Source organism: Pseudophryne corroboree, chromosome 10 (assembly GCF_028390025.1).
Source record: "Pseudophryne corroboree isolate aPseCor3 chromosome 10, aPseCor3.hap2, whole genome shotgun sequence".
NCBI lineage: Eukaryota > Metazoa > Chordata > Amphibia > Anura > Myobatrachidae > Pseudophryne > Pseudophryne corroboree.
Genome location: NC_086453.1, coordinates 312,998,755 through 313,018,440, shown reverse-complemented (window position 1 = coordinate 313,018,440; position 19,686 = coordinate 312,998,755). Strand labels below are relative to the sequence as shown.

The window sequence follows — 19,686 nt, the reverse complement described above, 5'->3', positions numbered from 1 at the left end:
GTAGCAGTTGGCTTGTCGGTGCTCATGACAGGGGCCACGCCATAGACCACAATCAGTCTTTGTGGATTTCAACTGGCTCAATTCAACTGGTGAATTGACTGCAGAGGAGCTGGACGAAGCTTAGAAGAGAGAAGCCCCGTCATAGCCTCTACTCCATGCAAATAAGGTGCGGCCAGGCAGCTCTCACTGCCGCTGCTCACTTGTTTTATTATACTGGGGATAGGGGCGGTCAGCTCGCATTGCCGCCCCGCCATGTGGGGACTGTACATTTTATTTTAACATTGTGTGTCCCTGCTCCCCTGCCCAGCAGCCGCCGCCGCTCCCCGTAACCCTCTTGCGGTTAGTTTCCGCTAACCGCTACCCGCCCAGGTGTCTCTGCCATGGACAGCTTCTAAACTGCTGCAGCTCTGTGTTCAGGCTGACCGCAGACAGCTCTCACTGCTGCCATGGTCTGCCAACATGAAGCTACGCTGGGGGGGAAGGGGGAGGATTATGCTCGCAGCAGCACAGTGGAAGGCCGTCATAACTAAGCTGCATTCTAACGCAGCAAGTAAATCAGGCTATTAAGCCTGTGTTTCATGTGTAGAGGGGTCTCGCTTACATGAATATAGTAATGGGCAACTAAACCCTGTTATCAGACTGTTAAGCCTGTGTTACAAGTTCACGGGGGTCTCCGTTATTTTATAGTGATGGATGGAGATATATATCAAGTAATACCGTGATAATCTGAGCAGTTTGCTTTATTATACATAGGATTTTTTGTATATGCAGAGCACATGGTAGGATGCCATTTTGACACTACTTCCTGGTTCTTCTTGCAGGAAGTTTGCTGCCGGTACTACAACTCTCATCCACTAGAGGAGCAGGAGTGTTAGTAGGAATTCCGTAAAGCACATATTTAACTGATTTAGTGTGTCTTATGTGCACTGCACTTCTAGCTTGTACACACTTTCGTTACATTTTTTACTGAGTCGTGGGACTTGTCTGTCTTTGTCTACTTGTCTGTCTGTGTACATAATGAGTTAGGCTAATGCAAAATCAAAAAAGCAGCTTAGCTGCAAGGTCTGTGAGAGTGTGTTACCTGATGGAACTACCACATGCACAGTATGTTTTGCAAATATGCCTACAAATACGAATCCTTGCCCTGATCCTCCTTGGGCAATGCTCGTGGATGTGATTACTGGTTTACAATCAGAATTGGCCGCTGCACGAAAGGAGCGTGAGGCGGCTAGATCTGAGGCTAGGGTAATACCTCCTGAGATACCAGAAGGGTCTCAGGAGATGTCTAGGACTTTGCAAGGGTTACAAAAGTCAAGTCTAGCCCAGCTCCGAATTTTTATTATTATTTGTCTTATAACTTACCAGTTTCAGCTATGTTGCATTCTGACGATTCAATGCCAGACCTGATATCTCAAGAGGAACATGAGGAAGGTGAATTGGCCCAGCAGTCAGATAGTGAGGTTACTGATCGCCCGGTTATTGATTATCTCATCAGGGCAGTACGTCGGATTCTAAATTTTACGGAGACTGAAGAACCTTTTTCAAATGATGAAGTGTTATTTGCTAAAAGACAGAACACTGATGTGTTTTCCTTATTCAGATTCTCTTAATAAGCAGTTAACAGAAGCATGGAAGAATCCGGATAAACGGTTTTCTATGCCTCGGCGATTTCTGTCTAGCTATCCGTTCCCAGAGTCTATGATGTCTAAATGGGAAAATCCACCGGCTGTGGATTCCTCTGTGTCAAAACTTTGAAGTTAACCATTCCAGTACCGGCTGCTACGACGCTTAAAGACCCGTCAGAGCGTAAGCTAGAAGCTATGCTAAAGTCAATGTATACAGCAGTAGGGGTGTTGCTTAGGCCTGCTTTGGTTGGAGTTTGGGATAACAAGGTTGTATTTGCATGGGCAACACAGCTCAAGTTGGGTCTACGAGAAGACCACCTTATGCTTCTGGCTGATCACATCTGTGAATCTGCTGAGTATCTAGGTACAGCTTCTATGGACATGGGCCAGGTTAGTTCACTAGTTGCGCCACGATGTGCACTTTGGCTGCGTTCTTGGAGGCAGAGTCCAGCTACACACACTGACCTCTCTCAGCCAGCGGCAGGGGAACCACAGCTAATGGTCACAAGTCTTGTGAGGCTGCCTAATCTGAATGTGACCACCACACAGACTGATCCCTTCCTAGCTGACCTCTGTGAGGAACATCTGCCTTCAATCAACCACTGCTTCTTATTCATAAGGGCTTTAAACACTGTATAGCAACATTTATGTACATGTGCACTAATTTATTAGCTTTATGCATTTTATATATATATATATATATATATATATATATATATAATTCCAAGGATAAAGCAGGCGGCACTCAACAGTCTGGATTCCTTTTAAACTTTTATTGAACAACCGACATGTTTCGGAGCTTCCTCCGTCCTCAGGGCAGTAATAACCAATGTGCACAAACATACTAACTTAAATCCCCAACCAAATCAAAATCACAATGAGCTCTAATGTCACTCACCTGCTCCACAGCATGCCGACGATGCCGCTCTCCCGGTCCACTAGCGCGTCTCACGGGTGACGTCATCATGGCGCGCCGTGTCGCAGGGAGCTTCCATGGTAACCAGGACGCTATTACACTGCGTCCATAGAGCCGCCTGTTGGTGCTAGCTAAAGCAGGTAAAATCAGAAAATCAAAAAATAGAAAACGTGAAAACATGAACACCATTTAAAAACTGGCACTGTCATAAATAGCTCGTAAGTCCCATATTATTATTAACAATTTACACAAAGATACGTGTTGATGATGCCATAAAGGCTCATAATAAACACTGTATACAAGATAGAATTTACTAAACTAATAAGCATAAATGAAGACCAAAGAACCATTCGCTTAGTTACAAAAAGCATTGTAGACCCAAATTCTCATTAAGACCCTTAGGGGAAATAGTCCCCAATGAAAAGATCCATCTGGACTCCTTCTGCATCAGGGTCCTATTCCTGTCGCCCCCCCCTATGTGATTTAGGTACGTGGTCAATTAGAATAGCCCTAATAGATGCAACATTATGTTTGGCCGCTAGACAATGTCGAGCAAAAGGCTGCTCACTCTGCCCCTTCTCGTAAGCCTTCTTAATGGCACTACGATGAAGGGCCATACGTTCCCTGAATTGGCGAATAGTTTTACCAATATAGGCCAAACCACAAGGGCAAGTTAAAAGGTAAACTACATGTGTAGTGGTGCACGTGAGTCTGTGTTGTATTTTTATTTTACGACCAGTATGTGGATGGTTGAATGTAGCCCCTGACATCAGGGTGTTACACGTTGCACATCCCAAGCAGCGGTAGCAGCCTAACTTTTGTCTCAAAAAGTGGGACTCCCTAAGCTTGGTGAGATTGGTAACATCAAGCTTCATAACCATGTCACCCAAATTCTTGCCACGGGTATAACAAGGCATGATACGTGTCTCCGCTAGAGATGACATGGTCTGGTCTGTCTGAATGATAGGCCACATTTGTTTGGCCTTTTGTATCACTCTCTTACTAGCGGTAGTGTGGGTGTTAACCCAAGCTAGTCTTTTAAGGTCATTAAAGACCTTCATCGGTTGTAAGGTATGTTCGCGTGGTATGTTTAAGACCTTAGTTTTAGCCGCCTGTAACTCTCGCAGTGGATAACCTCGATGCGCAAATTTAGTCAACATGTTATCTAATGCCACCACGGTTTCTTGTGGGTCAGAGGTAATCCGTCTCACTCGTAGAAACTGTGAGTACGGTAACCCATGTTTAAGCGCTAATGGGTGGAAGCTTTGATGACTAAGGAGCATATTGCGATCCGTGGGTTTAATGTAAATGGCAGTTGATATCCTGTGGTTAGAACAAGTGATGGAAACATCTAGGTAATTAATGTTAACCTCATCTATGACATATGTAAATTTGACTACTTGTGATGTCAAATTGTGCCTATCCCACAGGTCCGCAAGCTCCTCCCTAGTACCCCCCCAAAAGACTAATAAGTCGTCTATATACCGCTTATAGTATATAACATGCTGCATGACTGCAGTGTTCAAATAGAACATCTGTTGTTCCACCTGGTACATGAAGGCATTGGCGTACGATGGGGCCACCGCCGACCCCATCGCACAACCTGCCTGCTGCAAGAAAAATACACCGTTGAAAATAAAATAATTACGGCTCAACACCATGTACAATAGTTTCAAAAACACTCCTAATTCAGGACCTTTATACAATTCATTGTCCTGCAGTAGCAGACGCACTGCCTCAACACCCGCATCATGCGGAATGCAGGTGTAGAGACTAGTAACGTCTGCACTGCAGAGCAAGGTGTGTGATGGCAAGTTATCCAGGTTCTGCATCTGTACTAGAAGTGAAGTGGTGTCCTTAAGATAGGACGGAATGGCTTGAACACACGGATTCAAATAGGCATCCAAATATACTGATACCGGATGGTACAAAGAGCCACGTGCCGACACTATGGGTCGGCGTGGAGGGTCGACTAGCGACTTGTGTACCTTCGGGACCGTGTAAAACAAGGGTACCTTGGGGAATTCTACCATAAGAGCCTGCTTAACTTCAAGTGAAATGAGGTCCTGTTCACAGACCTCCTGTAAATACTGATCCAATTCACTTTTATACTCAGAAGTGGGGTCCCTAGTGAGTTTACTATAAGTAGCTGTGTCATTAAGCTGACGGTCACACTCCTTAATGTATGCTGTCAAGTCCTGGACCACTATTGCACCCCCCTTGTCAGCTTTGCGGACTACTATGTCCGTGCGGTCTGCCAAGCCTTTTAATATCTTGCGCTCACCCCTGGATATATTACTAAACGGAACGGCACTAGGGACAGTGCCCTCCCTTTCTACCATCCTAAGGAAGGTTTTAATGGAAGGATTCAAACTGGGGGGGTCAAAATTGGAACCAGGCATAATTTTACGTAATTGTGGAGGTATCGATTGACACAAGTCACTAGAAGGTCTAGAATTAAAGAACTCTTTGCGTCTCAGAGTCCGACCAAGACGATGGACTTCCACTTTCCAAGTGAGTGGATCCGGGTCTCTAGCTGGCACAAAAGACAATCCCTTAGCTAATAAATGATATTCCTGGTCGGTCAAGGGTGTGGATGACAAGTTAATTTAACTAAGCGAATGGTTCTTTGGTCTTCATTTATGCTTATTAGTTTAGTAAATTCTATCTTGTATACAGTGTTTATTATGAGCCTTTATGGCATCATCAACACGTATCTTTGTGTAAATTGTTAATAATAATATGGGACTTACGAGCTATTTATGACAGTGCCAGTTTTTAAATGGTGTTCATGTTTTCACGTTTTCTATTTTTTGATTTTCTGATTTTACCTGCTTTAGCTAGCACCAACAGGCGGCTCTATGGACGCAGTGTAATAGCGTCCTGGTTACCATGGAAGCTCCCTGCGACACGGCGCGCCATGATGACGTCACCCGTGAGACGCGCTAGTGGACCGGGAGAGCGGCATCGTCGGCGTGCTGTGGAGCAGGTGAGTGACATTAGAGCTCATTGTGATTTTGATTTGGTTGGGGATTTAAGTTAGTATGTTTGTGCACATTGGTTATTACTGCCCTGAGGACGGAGGAAGCTCCGAAACATGTCGGTTGTTCAATAAAAGTTTAAAAGGAATCCAGACTGTTGAGTGCCGCCTGCTTTATCCTTGGAATTATATAGTGGGACACCATTCCCTCAATGGTGTGGGGTGGCATTTCTTTGGGGGGCCGCACAGCCCTCCATGTGCTCGCCAGAGGCAGCCTGACTGCCATTAGGTACCGAGATGAGATCCTCAGACCCCTTGTGAGACCATATGCTGGTGCGGTTGGCCCTGGGTTCCTCCTAATGCAAGACAATGCTAGACCTCATGTGGCTGGAGTGTGTCAGCAGTTCCTGCAAGAGGAAGGCATTGATGCTATGGACTGGCCCGCCCGTTCCCCAGACCTGAATCCAATTGAGCACATCTGGGACATCATGTCTCGCTCCATCCACCAACGCCACGTTGCACCACAGACTGTCCAGGAGTTCAGATCTAGGATGTGTTGTTTAAGTGTTCCCTTTATTTTTTTGAGCAGTGTATATAATAAGAATTTACTTACCGATAATTCTATTTCTCGTAGTCCGTAGTGGATGCTGGGAACTCCGTAAGGACCATGGGGAATAGCGGCTCCGCAGGAGACTGGGCACAAAAGTAAAGCTTTAGGACTACCTGGTGTGCACTGGCTCCTCCCCCTATGACCCTCCTCCAAGCCTCAGTTAGGATACTGTGCCCGGACGAGCGTACACAATAAGGAAGGATTTATGAATCCCGGGTAAGACTCATACCAGCCACACCAATCACACCGTACAACTTGTGATCTGAACCCAGTTAACAGCATGATAACAGAGGAGCCTCTGGATAGATGGCTCACAACAATAACCCGATTTAGTTAACAATAACTATGTACAAGTATTGCAGACAATCCGCACTTGGGATGGGCGCCCAGCATCCACTACGGACTACGAGAAATAGAATTATCGGTAAGTAAATTCTTATTTTCTCTGACGTCCTAGTGGATGCTGGGAACTCCGTAAGGACCATGGGGATTATACCAAAGCTCCCAAACGGGCGGGAGAGTGCGGATGACTCTGCAGCACCGAATGAAAGAACTCCAGGTCCTCCTCAGCCAGGGTATCAAATTTGTAGAATTTAGCAAACGTGTTTTCCCCTGACCAAGTAGCTGCTCGGCAAAGTTGTAAAGCCGAGACCCCTCGGGCAGCCGCCCAAGATGAGCCCACCTTCCTTGTGGAATGGGCTTTCTCTGACGTCCTAGTGGATGCTGGGAACTCCGTAAGGACCATGGGGAATAGTGGCTCCGCAGGAGACTGGGCACAAAAGTAAAAGCTTTAGGACTACCTGGTGTGCACTGGCTCCTCCCCCTATGACCCTCCTCCTTTGTGCCCGGCCGAGAAGGGTGCACACTAGGGGCTCTCCTGAGCTTCTTAGTGAAAAGTTTAGTTTTAGGTTTTTTATTTTCAGTGAGACCTGCTGGCAACAGGCTCACTGCATCGAGGGACTAAGGGGAGAAGAAGCGAACTCACCTGCGTGCAGAGTGGATTGGGCTTCTTAGGCTACTGGACACCATTAGCTCCAGAGGGACCGAACACAGGCCCAGCCTCGGAGCTCGGTCCCGGAGCCGCGCCGCCGGCCCCCTTACAGAGCCAGAAGCAAGAAAAGGTCCGGAAAAATCGGCGGCAGAAGACATCAGTCTTCAACAAGGTAGCGCACAGCACTGCAGCTGTGCGCCATTGTTACTCAGCACACTTCACACTCCGGTCACTGAGGGTGCAGGGCGCTAGGGGGGGGCGCCCTGAGCAGCAATGTAAAACACCTTGGCTGGCATAAATACACCACATATAACCCCCAGGGCTATATGGGTGTATTTTAACCCCTGCCAGAATTACCAAAAAAGCGGGAGAAAAGGCCGCCGAGAAGGGGGCGGAGCCTATCTCCTCAGCACACGGGCGCCATTTTCCATCACAGCTCCGCTGGAAGGACGTCTCCCTGACTCTCCCCTGCAGTCCTGCACTACAGAAAAGGGTAAAAAAGAGAGGGGGGGCACTAATTTGGCGCAGTTTTATATTAACAGCAGCTATAAAGGAAAAGCACACTTGATAGTGGTATTCCTGTATATATATAGCGCTCTGGTGTGTGCTGGCATACTCTCCCTCTGTCTCCCCAAAGGGCTAGTGGGGTCCTGTCCTCTATCAGAGCATTCCCTGTGTGTGTGCGGTGTGTCGGTACGATTGTGTCGACATGTTTGAGGAGGAAAATGAGATGGAAGCGGAGCAATTGCCTATTATACAGTTGTCACCCCCTAGGGAGTCGACACCTGAGTGGATGAGCTTGTGGAAGGAACTGCGTGACAGTGTCAGCTCCTTACGACAGACAGTTGACGACATGAGACAGCCGGCTAATCAGCTTGTGCCTGTCCAGGGGTCTCAAACGCCATCAGGGGCTTTAAAACGCCCGTTACCTCAAATGGCAGACACAGTCACGGATACTGACTCCAGTGTCGATGATGAGGAGACAAACGTGACTTCCACTAGGGCCACACGTTACATGATTGAAGCAATGAAAAATGTATTGCATATATCTGATAATACATGTACCACTAAGAAGGGTATTATGTTTGGTGAGAAAAAACTGCCTGTAGTTTTTCCTGTATCCGAGGAATTAAATGAAGTGTGTGATGAGGCGTGAGTTTCCCCCGATAAAAAACTGATAATTCCTAAAAGGTTGTTGGCATCGTACCCTTTCCCGCCAGAGGATAGGGCACGTTGGGAAACACCCCCTAGGGTGGATAAAGCGCTCACACGCTTGTCTAAACAGGTAGCACTACCCTCTCCTGATACGGCCGCCCTAAAGGAACCTGCCGATAGAAAGCTGGAGAATATCCTAAAATGTATATACTCTCACACGGGTGTTATACTGCGACCAGCAATAGCCTCAGCCTGGATGTGCAGTGCGGGCCTGGCGTGGTCGGATTCCCTGACTGAAAATATTGATACCCTTGATAGGGACAGTATATTATTGACTATAGAGCATTTGAAGGATGCATTTCTATATATGCGTGATGCACAGAGGGATATTTGCCGACTGGCATCAAGAGTTAGCGCGCTGTCCATTTCTGCAAGAAGAGGTTTATGGACGCGGCAGTGGTCAGGTGATGCGGATTCTAAAAGGCACATGGAAGTATTGCCTTATAAGGGGGAGGAGTTATTTGGGGTAGGTCTATCAGACCTGGTAGCCACGGCAACTGCTGGAAAATCCACATTTTTACCCCAGGTAGCTTCTCAACCTAAGAAGACGCCATACTATCAGGCGCAGTCCTTTCGGCCCCATAAGGGCAAGCGGGCAAAAGGCGCCTCATTTCTGCCCCGTGGCAGAGGGAGAGGAAAAAGGCTGCAACAAGCAGCCAGTTCCCAGGAACAAAAGCCCTCTCCCGCCTCCGCAAAGTCCTCAGCATGACGCTGGGGCTTTACAAGCGGACTCAGGCACGGTGGGGGGCCGTCTCAAGAAGTTCAGTGCGCAGTGGGCCCACTCGCAAGTGGACCCCTGGATCCTTCAGGTGGTATCTCAGGGGTACAAATTGGAATTCGAGACGTCTCCCCCTCGACGAGTCCTCAATTCCGCCCTGTCTGAATGGAAGATCAGATAAGGGCTTTTACAGGATAAAGCCCGCCAATTCTGACACGCGCCTGGCCGAGGCCAGGGCCAACAACATGACCACTTTCCATGTGAGATATTTCAACTCCACAGATTCAAGTGGTTCAAACCAATGTGACTTTAGGAACCCCAAAACTACATTGAGATCCCAAAGTGCCACTGGAGGCACAAAAGGAGGCTGTATATGCAGTACCTCTTTTACAAACGTCTGAACTTCAGGAACTGAAGCTAGTTCTTTCTGGAAGAAAATTGACAGGGCCGAAATTTGAACCTTAATGGACCCCAATTTTAGGCCCATAGACACTCCTGTTTACAGGAAATGCAGGAATCGACCTAGTTGAAATTCCTCCATCGGGGCCTTACTGGCCTCGCACTACGCAACATATTTTCGCCAAATGCGGTGATAATGCTTTGCGGTTACATCCTTCCTGACTTGATCAGGGTAGGGATGACTTCATCCGGAATGCCTTTTTCCTTCAGGATCCGGCGTTCAACCGCCCTGCCGTCAAACGCAGCCGCGGTAAGTCTTGGAATAGACAGGATCCTTGCTGGAGCAGGTCCCTTCTTAGAGGTAGAGGCCACGGGTCCTCCGTGAGCATCTCTTGAAGTTCCGGGTACCAAGTCCTTCTTGGCCAATCCGGAGCCACGAGTATAGTTCTTACTCCCCTCCGTCTTATAATTCTCAGTACTTTTGGTATGAGAGTAAGAGGAGGGAACACATACACTGACTGGTACACCCACGGTGTTACCAGAGCGTCCACAGCTATTGCCTGAGGGTCCCTTGACCTGGCGCAATACCTGTCCAATTTTTTGTTTAGGCGGGACGCCATCATGTCCACCTTTGGTTTTTCACAACGGTTTACAATCATGTGGAAGACTTCTGGGTGAAGTACCCACTCTCCCGGGTGGAGGTCGTGCCTGCTGAGGAAGTCTGCTTCCCAGTTGTCCACTCCCGGAATGAACACTGCTGACAATGCTATCACATGATTTTCCGCCCAGCGAAAAATCCTTGCAGCTTCTGCCATTGCCCTCCTGCTTCTTGTGCCGCCCTGTCTGTTTACGTGGGCGACTGCCGTGATGTTGTCCAACTGGATCAGCACCGGCTGACCTTGAAGCAGAGGTCTTGCTTGGCTTAGGGCATTGTAAATGGCCCTTAGCTCCAAAATATTTATGTGAAGTGATGTCTCCAGGCTTGACCACAAGCCCTGGAAATTTCTTCCCTGTGTGACTGCTCCCCAGCCTCGCAGGCTGGCATCCGTGGTCACCAGGACCCAGTCCTGAATGCCGAATCTGCGGCCCTCTAGAAGATGAGCACTCTGCAACCACCACAGGAGAGACACCCTTGTCTTTGGTGACAGGGTTATCCGCTGATGCATCTGAAGATGCGATCCGGACCATTTGTCCAGCAGGTCCCACTGGAAAGTTCTTGCGTGGAATCTGCCGAATGGAATTGCTTCGTAGGAAGCCACCATTTTTCCCAGGACCCTTGTGCACTGATGCACTGACACTTGGCCTGGTTTTAGGAGGTTTCTGACTAGTTCGGATAACTCCCTGGCTTTCTCCTCCGGGAGAAACACCTTTTTCTGGACTGTGTCCAGGATCATCCCTAGGAATAGAAGACGTGTCGTCGGGATCAGCTGCGATTTTGGAATATTGAGAATCCAACCGTGCTGCCGCAACACTACTTGAGATAGTGCTACCCCGACTACCAACTGTTCCCTGGAACTTGCCCTTATCAGGAGATCGTCCAAGTAAGGGATAACTAAAACTCCCTTCCTTCGAAGGAGTATCATCATTTCGGCCATTACTTTGGTAAAGACCCGGGGTGCCGTGGACAAACCAAACGGCAGCGTCTGAAACTGATAGTGACAGTTCTGTACCACAAACCTGAGGTACCCTTGGTGAGAAGGGTAAATTGGGACATGGAGATAAGCATCCTTGATGTCCAGAGACATCATATAATCCCCTTCTTCCAGGTTCGCAATCACTGCTCTGAGTGACTCCATCTTGAATTTGAACCTTTGTATGTAAGTGTTCAAGGATTTCAGATTTAAAATAAGTCTCACCGAGCCGTCCGGCTTCGGTACCACAAACAGCGTGGAATAATACCCCTTTCCCTGTTGTAGGAGGGGTACCTTGATTATCACCTGCTGGGAATACAGCTTGTGAATGGCTTCTGCTGCAGCCTTTTTCCTCTCCCTCTGCCATGGGGCAGAAATGAGGAGTCTTTTGCCCGCTTGCCCTTATGGGGCCTAAAGGACTGCGCCTGATAATACGGCGTCTTCTTATGTTGAGAGGCTACCTGGGGTAAAAATGTGGATTTCCCAGCCGTTGCCGTGGCCACCAGGTCTGTTAGACCTACCCCAAATAACTCCTCCCTTTTATAAGGCAATACTTCCATATGCCTTTTGGAATCAGCATCACCTGACCACTGTCTTGTCCATAACCCTCTTCTGGCAGAAATGGACAGCGCACTTACTCTTGATGCCAGTCGGCAAATATCCCTCTGTGCATCACGCATATATAGAAATGCATCTTTTAAATGCTCTATAGTCAGTAATATACTGTCCCTATCTAGGGTATCAATATTGTCAGTCAGGGAATCCGACCAAGCCACCCCAGCACTGCACATCCAGGCTGAGGCGATTGCTGGTCGCAGTATCACACCCGTGTGAGTGTATATACATTTTTAGGATATTTTCCTGCTTTCTGTCAGCAGGTTCCTTAAGGGCGGCCGTATCCAGGGACGGTAGTGCCACCTGTTTAGACAAGCGTGTGAGCGCTTTATCCACCCTAGGGGGTGTTTCCCAACGTGCCCTATCCTCTGGCGGGAAGGGGTATGATGCTAATAACTTTTTAGGAATTAACAGTTTTTATCGGGGGAAACCCACGCATCATCACACACTTCATTTAATTCCTCAGATGCAGGAAAAACTACCGGCAGTTTTTTCTCACCCAACATAATACCCTTTTTAGTGGTACTGGTATTATCAGAACTATGTAAAACATTTTCCATAGCCTCAATCATGTAACGTGTGGCCCTACTGGAAGTCACATTCGTCTCTTAATCGTCGACACTGGAGTCAGTATCCGTGTCGGCGTCTGTATCTGCCATCTGAGGTAACGGGCGTTTTAGAGCCCCTGATGGCTTTTGAGACACCTGGACAGGCACAGGCTGAGTAGCCGGCTGTCTCATGTCATCAATCTTTTGTAAAGAGCTGACACTGTCACGTAATTCCTTCCATAAGCTCAGCCACTCAGGTGTCGACTCCCTAGGGGGTGACATCTCCATTACAGGCAATTGCTCCGCCTCCACACCATTTTCCTCCTTATACATGTCGACACAATCGTACCGACACACCGCACACACACAGGGAATGCTCTGATAGAGGACAGGACCCCACTAGCCCTTTGGGGAGACAGAGGGAGAGTATGCCAGCACACACCAGAGCGCTATATATATACAGGGATAACCTTATAGAAGTGTTTTTCCCCTTATAGCTGCTGTTTTATTAATACTGCGCCTAATTAGTGCCCCCCTCTCTTTTTTAACCCTTTTCTGTAGTGTAGTAACTGCAGGGGAGAGCCAGGGAGCTTCCCTCCAACGGAGCTGTGAGAGAAAATGGCGCCAGTGTGCCGAGGAGATAGGCTCCGCCCCTTTTTTGCGGACTATTCTCCCGCATTTTTATGGATTCTGGCAGGGGTTAAAATACATCCATATAGCCCTGGGGGTTATATGTGATGTATGTTTGCCAGCCAAGGTGTTTTTATTGCTGCTCAGGGCGCCCCCCCCCCAGCGCCCTGCACCCTCAGTGACTGCAGTGTGAGGTGTGTATGAGGAGCAATGGCGCACAGCTGCAGTGCTGTGCGCTACCTTGGTGAAGACTGATGTCTTCTGCCGCCGATTTTCCGGACCTCTTCTTGCTTCTGGCTCTGTAAGGGGGCCGGCGGCGCGGCTCTGGGACCGGACTCCGAGGCTGGGCCTGTGTTTGGTCCCTCTGGAGCTAATGGTGTCCAGTAGCCAAGAAGCCCAAGCTGGCTGCAAGCAGGCAGGTTCGCTTCTTCTCCCCTTAGTCCCTCGATGCAGTGAGCCTGTTGCCAGCAGGTCTCACTGAAAATAAAAAACCTAAAACTAAACTTTCACTAAGAAGCTCAGGAGAGCCCCTAGTGTGCACCCTTCTCGGCCGGGCACAAAAATCTAACTGAGGCTTGGAGGAGGGTCATAGGGGGAGGAGCCAGTGCACACCAGGTAGTCCTAAAGCTTTACTTTTGTGCCCAGTCTCCTGCGGAGCCGCTATTCCCCATGGTCCTTACGGAGTTCCCAGCATCCACTAGGACGTCAGAGAAATATATATGTGTGTGTATATGTGTATGTATGTGTGTATATGTGTGTGTGTGTGTATATATATATATATATATATATATATATATATGTTCTAGTGATAAATCAGTTGCGCCTTCAGTGTTTGTGAATAGAACGTTGTAAATCCTTAAGTGGTAATAAGAATATGCGTACCAGACATATGTAGAGTATTCGCTTTGTTAAAAAAGTCTTTGCATCTGGATGTTCTTTATTCGTACTGGCTCTCCATTCCCATCCGTCCAGGCATTGGTGTGGAGTTTGTACGTATATGCAGAAAACAGTGTGTCAATGTACTGCTCTTAGAAAAGTGACTTAGTGCTATTTTTTGTGCAAAGTTAGCAATAAAGTGAGTATGTGCAAAGAAAAGTGCTGTGAGTGCTTATTAAAAAGCATATGAATAAAAATGAGTTTTATTACTGGCAGTGTGCTGATTCCCTTTTTCCTTAGGTAATGTGCTTATATACCATTTCTTAGGGGTGCAGCACCATATAGCTCAGTGTTTAAATGAAAGGTATATATTTATATGAGGCACTTACATCTAGGGTTGCAGTAGATTAAAAGGATGCTGCCATCATTCCGTCATCAGACCTATATACCTTTAAAAAAGTCCCATACGGGAAGGAAAGGCCTCTGATAGTGCAGTATTATTTAAAAAGCATTTAATAATACATAAAACGACAAAAAGACATACAGATGGACTCGTACAATTTAAAAGTGCATTTAGGCTTATCTGTTATTTCCTTAGATAGGAGCGGAGTGCCGGTATGTGCCCAACGCGTTTCGTCCCTTAGATCATCTCTGGGACTTCCTCAGGGGTCAATAGATATTGACCCCTGAGGAAGTCCCAGAGATGATCTAAGGGACGAAACGCGTTGGGCACATACCGGCACTCCGCTCCTATCTAAGGAAATAACAGATAAGCCTAAATGCACTTTTAAATTGTACGAGTCCATCTGTATGTCTTTTTGTCGTTTTATGTATTATTAAATGCTTTTTAAATAATACTGCACTATCAGAGGCCTTTCCTTCCCGTATGGGACTTTTTTAAAGGTATATAGGTCTGATGACGGAATGATGGCAGCATCCTTTTAATCTACTGCAACCCTAGATGTAAGTGCCTCATATAAATATATACCTTTCATTTAAACACTGAGCTATATGGTGCTGCACCCCTAAGAAATGGTATATAAGCACATTACCTAAGGAAAAAGGGAATCAGCACACTGCCAGTAATAAAACTCATTTTTATTCATATGCTTTTTAATAAGCACTCACAGCACTTTTCTTTGCACATACTCACTTTATTGCTAACTTTGCACAAAAAATAGCACTAAGTCACTTTTCTAAGAGCAGTACATTGACACACTGTTTTCTGCATATACGTACAAACTCCACACCAATGCCTGGACGGATGGGAATGGAGAGCCAGTACGAATAAAGAACATCCAGATGCAAAGACTTTTTTAACAAAGCGAATACTCTACATATGTCTGGTACGCATATTCTTATTACCACTTAAGGATTTACAACGTTCTATTCACAAACACTGAAGGCGCAACTGATTTATCACTAGAACAAATTTGAAAACTAAGTTCCTTTGGGAATTGGACATTTTGAAATCTGGTTGCGACACTATTTATTTTGGAGTGTTTTTTAAATAATTTGTTTTGCACTAATAATTGTGTAATTTATGATCTCCCATTTTAGGGATATCTGGTTATATAGTATTCAGGTTGTAGCGCTGTTTTGCACCTTTTGTACACAATATATATATATATATATATATATATGTATGTATGTATGTGTATATATATATATATATATATATATATATATAATGTGTATGTATGTGTATATATATATATATATATATATATATATAAAGCTTTTCCAGACCGGCACTCCAATACCAACTTTGCTTACCCCGGTGCTCGTTTAAGATCCACAGCAAGATCCCTAATATACTCCACAACAACGGCACACAGGGGTTGAAAAATAATCCACTTCCACAGCAGTTTAAGCCAACGTTTCAAAGTTTATCCTTTTTCGTCAGGGCTACAAATGCATAATATAACAATCTTACCTTTTATTGAAAAAACACCCCGTGCACCATCCCGCCGCCATTCCACGGTGCTGTAATGCTGACGTCATTCCGCCGGAGACACCAGATCGCCAGGCTCCTTTGGATGACGTATGTGATAGTACCCATCACCTAGCAACAATATAAACATTAAAAATTACAAGTACCTGTACAACTACCACAATATTTCTTCAATAGCTCACGCAGGGCAAGTCAATAAAATACTACTTTAATTAAAACAATTCAGATTAAGCATTTCATTTAACCCTTTAGGGGCTAGCGTGTTTAAACGCATTATCCAGCGGGACTCACACTGCAAAAGTTTTTTACCCCGATCACCCCCCCTATATATATAAATGAAATGCTCCCGCTCTCCTGTTTCAATTAATGTGATTCTGGTATAGCCCTGTCCTTTGATTCATGTAAATGATGGATTATTGTTCTGCTTTTTTAGCACAAGTATACATATCTACATTAATACCTTTTGTTCTGTTGGTCTATTGCTGCATAATAGTATTAACTTAGTTTAAATGTCAAATTATTGAGTAACGGTTTATGTTTCTCTATTGCTATGTGTAACTAGCATGTATGGCTAATATAATATACTGTAGTCCAGGGCTGGCCAAACCGGTCCTCGAGATCTACCAACAGTTCATGTTTTGCAGGCCTCCTGGAGAGCTGTAGAATTGTCAGTTAGGAATGAATGCAGCACATCTTAATTAGTAATGACTACACCTGTGCACCAGCTAGGTGATCTGGAAAATGTGTACTGCTGGTAGATCTCGAGGACTGGTTTGGCCAGCCCTGCTGTAGTCTATGTTTGCAATGATCCATTACTTAAAGGTCTGTTTATATCCATTTTTCTAGTATGTGTTGTCACATTGGTGTTTACAATGCCATGACAATAAATTACACGGAGGTGTGATGACGTCATCGGCGGCCGCCCACTCCGGAAGCTGTATTCGGCGCCGATGAGCGGGCTCCTCACGTGTATGGTGGCGGGTATTTAGGTAAGTCACTCGTTTCTGTTTGTTTATGTATCCTGATGACAAACCATTAAAGGTTTGAAACGTTGATATCTCATACCTCCCAACATGACCCTCTCCAGGAGGGACAGAATACTCTGCTCCTGGAATTTTCTCTTAATTTATGATTGCCATCACCTGTGCTGAAATACCTTTCTTATCCATTAACTAGTTCAACACAGGTGTCTGCATTCATAAATTAAGAAAAAAGTCCAGATGCAGAGCATTGTGTCCCTCCTGGAGAGGGTCATGTTGGGAGGTATGGATATCTACATGAGTGTCACCGTGTTTGTGCCCTGAGTACCGCTTTGAGGATTCCTTATATATATATATATATATATATATATATAGATAGGGGGAGAGTTATTGCGCCACTTGTGTTTAACAATTATTAAGGCTAAGAATGTAACAAACAATGTATAGTTTAAAATAGACACTCCCTAAAGATTCAAAAGGGCGTCAGCTGACCCCCAAACAGGGATGGTGGTTCCCTGTGGTATGAAAGAATGCACAAAAAGGGGGGGGGGGGGTATAGCGACCAACGGTGTCTTTAAAAACTCACACTAGAAGTAAATAAATATATAAAAAACAATTTATTTACATAAAACAGAAGGTTCACTTAAAACGTTTTGCACATAAAAAATTTTTTCCTAGTAAGAGGTCTCTTTAAAAAATGGGATAAAAACAATTTACACAAACATAAAATATATTACCAGTTAAAAATATAGATAAGACGATTATTGCTTAACTGGGTACAAGGTCACTGCCAGGTTGACCAACGCGTTTCGTCATTCAGACTTCATCAAGGGGTGTTGGCAGAGTGGGACCAGGCTTCTATTTATACCAGTACTGATCTAATAGCAATTGTGACATCACTTCCTGTTGTTTGCACATGGTGTTGCAGAACAGACTATAATCTCGTAATTAGAGTTCTTGTATATCATGATCAGATGTTATATATCAGTACAATGTATAATATATAGTTTAAATACAGATTTGGAGCAAGAGAGGTCGAGAAAAAGTCCTAAACAGAAGCGCTGGCGGCTTTTCCGCCACACTTCCGGTATTCTGACGGCGCGTCACTTCCGCCCCACTTCCGGAGACGCGACCGCGCATGCGCCCGCGGTGTCCACAGATTCTGTTTGTTCTAGAGGCCAGGAGTATTTGTGCACAGAGCTCCATCGGCGGCCATGTTTGTGTCATTTTTCTTATAGATATTTCAAACGGCAGCCATGTAAGTGGAGGCCAAAATAAGGATATTATTAAACTGATCCTCCGTGATATGGAACATAGAAACAGAAAGAAAAGTTTAGTTAATAGGTGATTAAAAGCAATTTAGTCACCATAATAGCAATTCTTCAGTATATATTGGGACATTCAAATATATGAAAAATAATGAATAATAAATAATAAATAATAATAAAAAATAAAAAAATAAAAAAAATAAAATAAATAATAAATAATAAATAAAGTGCGCTGGCGTGCAGTATTAATGAGAAGTGTAATGTAATAAGTGTAATTAACATAAGTGGAATTAATTAAAGTGCTTAGTGCAATTAATGATAGAGTGCAGACAGTATAATCATATTTATAGGTGCGGACGCTGGCATAGGTTCATATATGGTTTTAAAGAGCAGTTGCAATAATGACTAGCTCATGTAGGCTTTTTTATATAGGTTTTGGTTACAGTACCTGATATTCCCAGGTGGTCTCCCTAGTCTGGTACTGATCAGGCCCAACACTGCTTCGCTTCCAAGATCGGACGAGATTGGGCATTTCCAGTGTGGTTTGACTGTAATAATTACTTACCATACATGTGTCATATTGTAAGCATAATATTGATATAAACATATATCAGATCAGAGGGGGGGGGGGGGTAGTGGTGGTGGTGGTTGGGGGGGGGTGTTTGGGGGGAGGGGTTTAGGGGGGGGGAGGAGGGGGCAAGAGAAGTGAACAATAAGGAATTGGGGTGAAGGGAGTGATGTTGGGTAAGATTGGCTATGCCGTGGTGGTGTTGCGGGGTGGATACAGAACAGGGGGTTGGAGTCCAACCGTAAATCAATGATGGCATCAAAGCATTCACAGGAACGTAGCGATTTCATAATAGTCATTGAATCCCTTAGGATGGAGTGTCTGTAATTGGAAGATCCAATACATTTCTCTACGTGAAAGTTTATTTGCCAGGTCACCGCCTCTTTCTCCCAGCTTCACTAATTCAATCGCTTTAAAAGTCAAAGCCTCCGGGTTGGAGTTATGTGCTATCTTGAAATGTTTGGATACAGCGTGGTTCTCTATTTTATTTCTTATATTGCGGATGTGTTCTTGGATCCTTATTTTAAGTGGTCTCTTTGTTTTTCCTACGTATTGTTTTCCACATTCACATTCCAATAGATATATCACCGATTGGGTATTGCAGTTTATAAAGTCTTTGATTTTGTACACTTCCTTTTTCTCCGTGTCTGTGAATGTTTTCCTCACTGGGTGTAGGTACCTGCAGATGTTGCATCGGCCACATTTAAAAGATCCAGTGCATTTCGGCATTCGTGTATTCTCTTCAGGTTCCTTTCGTAGCATGCTTGGTGCTAAGACGTCTTTAAGATTCTTTGATTTTCTGAAGATAATCTCGGGGCGAGGAGGCAAGATTTCCTTAAGGACCGGGTCCATTAATAGGATACCCCAATGATTACTAAATGAGTCTCTGATGGATTTCTCATGATGGTTATATGTTGTAATAAATGAAACGGAATCTTTTTTGATTTCTTTGGACTTGTATTCTAGTAATGTAGATCTCTCCAATGACTTTGCTTTAGTAGCCGCTTCTTCCAAGATGTTGATTGGGTAGTCTTTATCCTTGAATCTGCTTTTGTATTTCTCAATTTGGGCTTCGCATTCTTCCTGGTTACTGCAATTTCTCCTTATTCTGTTAAACTGGGAGAAGGGGATGTTGTTTTTCCATTTCTTTAAATGGTTACTT

The 19,686-nt window shown here is 45.1% G+C and overlaps 1 pseudogene; it reads right to left on the bottom strand.

The window, feature by feature from the left end:
* Positions 1–18,392: 18,392 nt before the first annotated feature.
* Positions 18,393–18,512, bottom strand: LOC134967284 (5S ribosomal RNA; annotated as a pseudogene).
* Positions 18,513–19,686: the final 1,174 nt, after the last annotated feature.